Source organism: Schistocerca cancellata, chromosome 6, assembly GCF_023864275.1.
Source record: "Schistocerca cancellata isolate TAMUIC-IGC-003103 chromosome 6, iqSchCanc2.1, whole genome shotgun sequence".
Classification (NCBI taxonomy): domain Eukaryota; kingdom Metazoa; phylum Arthropoda; class Insecta; order Orthoptera; family Acrididae; genus Schistocerca; species Schistocerca cancellata.
In genome coordinates, this window is record NC_064631.1 from 324,832,326 (window position 1) to 324,835,624 (window position 3,299).

The following is a 3,299-nucleotide window of genomic DNA, read 5'->3' on the forward strand; positions in this document are numbered from 1 at the left end:
ATTTTTGTAAAACAAGGTGTACACAATGTACTGTCGGAGCATTTTCAGTGTACCTAGTTAAAGTATTTAAACATTCATTACTATAATTATTAATTATATTTGTATTTGCTTTATGTTTTAAATTGTATTTTTATGTTTTACATGCATGTATTTTCGTTTTTTAGTTTACCGTTTAAAATACGCATATTTTTTATTTAAAATTATAGGTAACTTTTTATTATGATAGAAAATAATTACAATACTGATAATCTGCAAAGAAATGCTAAAAACATAACTTTTTTTCCACCATGCATACAAGATGAACGAAATTTCTTCACGTAATATGCACAACCGAGAAGATTATATGAAAATAAAGTTCAGCAGGATTTCAGATTGTCACTGGTGATCCTCTAAATATCCCTATGTGTATCCAGTACATTGATAAGCCTTAGCGAAGAGAACTGATTATTTATTAAGGACTGCAGATTGATTGTTTTGTTTCTCAAGTGGGGACTGATATCATTATCATTCAGCAGAACTCGTCTTCTCACCAAGTTTCCCAACAGCGAAAGCTGTACACGTCCCATGGTCGTACCTGCGCCTTCAAGCTCTTTGGACTTTTCCATATTTCTTGATTTCCGGAAAGCATTTGACACCGTGCCCCACTGCAGGCTGTTAACAAAAGTACGAGCATATGCAATAAGTTCACAGATATGTGAGTGGCTCGAAGACTTCTTAAACAATAGAACACCTATTAGGCGCACTACGAATGTAGTGGTGTGGACATGTTGGGAATGTGGATCTCACGGGGAGCGTGCAAGGGACAAGTCCCTGCAGACGCACTATCCTCTGTGCCCGCAGTGGCTCAGATGGATAGAGCGTCTGCCATGGAAGCAGGAGATCCCGGGTTCGAGTCCCGGTCGGGGCACACATTTTCAACGTGTCCCCAATGAAGTACATCAACGCCTGTTTGCAGCTAGGGTGTCCATTTAATTATCATTTCAGAACCCAGTATGTTGTCCTCGATGGCGAGTGTCCTTCAGAGACAGGGGTATCGTCAGGAGTGCCCCAGGGAAGTGTGATAGGACCGCTGGAAATGACTTAGCGGATCCTACGGTAGCTGAGTGGTCAGCCGGCACGGTAGCTCAGAGTGTTGGGTCAGAGGGCTGCTCGCCCTCTGTAATAAAAAAACTGAGTAAAGGAATCAACGACCAACTTGAACGGATGTCTTGTGACGTCCGCCCAGACCAAACGCAACGAATAATACCGAAAAAAAGTGCTCAGCGCGACAGAATGTCAATCCTAAAGGCCCGGGTTCGATTCCCGGCTGGGTCAGAGATTCTCACCGCTCAGGGACTCGGTGTTGCGTTGTCCTAATCATCAACATTTCATCCCCATCATCACGCAAGTCGCCGAAGTGGCGTCAAATCGAAAGACTTGCACCGACGAAAGGTCTACCCGACAGGAAGCCCTAGTACACGACATTTACTTCGCGGACAGGGAGGGCAGCAACCTGCGGTTGTTTGCTGATGATGCCGTGGTGTACGGTAAGGTGCTGAAGTTGAGTGACTGTTGGAAGATACAAGACGACTTAGACAAAATTTCCAGTTGGTGTTATGAATGGCAGCTAGTCTTAAATGTGGAAAAATGTAAGTTAATACGGATGAGTAGGAATATCAAACCTGTAATGTTCGGATACAGTATTACTAGTACCCTGCTTGGCACAGTCAAGTCGTTTAAATATCTGGGCGTAATGTTGCAGAGCGATATGAGGTGGAACGAACATGTGAGAACTGTGATAGGGAAGGCAAGTGACCGGCTTCAGATTATTGGGAGGATTATAGGAAAGAATGGTTCACCTGTAAAGGTGACCGCATATAGGACGCTGTGTGACCTAGTCTTGAGTACTGCTCGGGTGTCTGGGATCCGTACCAGGTCGGATTGAAGGAAGACTTCGAAGCAATTCAGAGGCAGGCTTCTAGCTTTGAATCGGTATGTTCGAACAACACGTGTTACGGAGATGCTTCGAGAACTCAGATGGGAATCCCTGGAGGGGACGCGACGTTCTTTTCGAGAAACACTATTTCGAAAATTTAGAGAATCGACATTTGAAGCTGACTGCCGAACGATTCTATTGTCGCCATCAGACATTGTGCGTAAGGTCCTCTAATAATAGATGCGAGAAGTTAGGGCTCATAGACGATCGTTTTTCCTTCGCTCTACTTGCGAGTGGAACAGGAGGGGAAAAGACAAGTACTGTTACAGGTTACCCCCCGCCACGCACCGTGCGGTGCTTTGCGGAGTATCTATGTAGATGTCGTTGTAGATGAACACCTTCCTCGTTTCCCCCCGTCGGAGGTTCGAGTCCTCCCTGGGGCATGGGTGTGTGTGTTGTCCTTAACGTCGGTTAGCTTAAGTTAGATTAAGTAGTGCGTAAGCCTTAGGACCGATGACCTTCGCAGTTTGGTCCCATAGGAACTTACTACCACCACGTTCCTAGTCGTCAGGCACGATGCTCTAAACGGTTCTATTGCACTGACCACCCAAGCTCTAACAATAATACAGATATTTCTCCCACACTGGGAAAGAAAACATCTTTCAGATAGCTTTTGATCTGGTCAGTCATTTTTATCAGATTTCGATGCCGTCACAGGGAAATTTGGGGCTTCAAAAAAAGCCTCTCGAATTCTCTGTGCCAGCTCAACATTTGTTTCTTTTAAAACTATGAAAAGGTGGATGTCAGTAAAAAAAAAAAGAAAAGAAACGTTTTGAGCGTCATACTCGAAGACAAGCAAGAAGCATTTGATGATCCAAAAGGGCTCGAAGGCACATGTACAGCCATGGAATATATACGGTTTTCGATGTCGGAAGTACTTTCTGAGAAGATTCTAAGGTCTAGTTATGCTGAATGATTATGTCAACCGCACTTGAGAAACACTACAGTCATCAAACTGCGCTGGCCGGAGTGGCCGAGCGGTTCTAGGCGCTACAGTCCGGAACCGCGCGACCGCTACGGTCGCAGGTTCGAATCCTGCCTCGGGAATGGATGTTAGGTTAGTTAGGTTTAAGTATTTCTAAGTTCTAGGAGACTGATGACCTTGGGAGTTAAGTCTCATAGTGCTCAGAGCCGTTTGGACCATTTGGATAATCAAACTGCAGTCACTAGCACATAATCAATTCTCTTCGCCAAGGCTTACCAATGTACTGAAATATCCCTGACATAGATAAGGATATTTAGAGGTTCACCCGTGACAATTTCAAATCGTGCTGAATTTCGTTTTACATTTTACTGTCGGTCGTGTATACCGCGTGAAGAAATT

General features: G+C 44.3%; 1 non-coding gene across 1 annotated transcript; it reads left to right on the forward strand.

The window, feature by feature from the left end:
• The first annotated feature begins 832 nt into the window (after nucleotides 1–832).
• Trnap-ugg (transfer RNA proline (anticodon UGG)) lies at nucleotides 833–907 on the forward strand. Its single transcript has one exon. It is a non-coding gene; the product is annotated as a tRNA-Pro (tRNA).
• The last annotated feature ends 2,392 nt before the right edge of the window (nucleotides 908–3,299 follow it).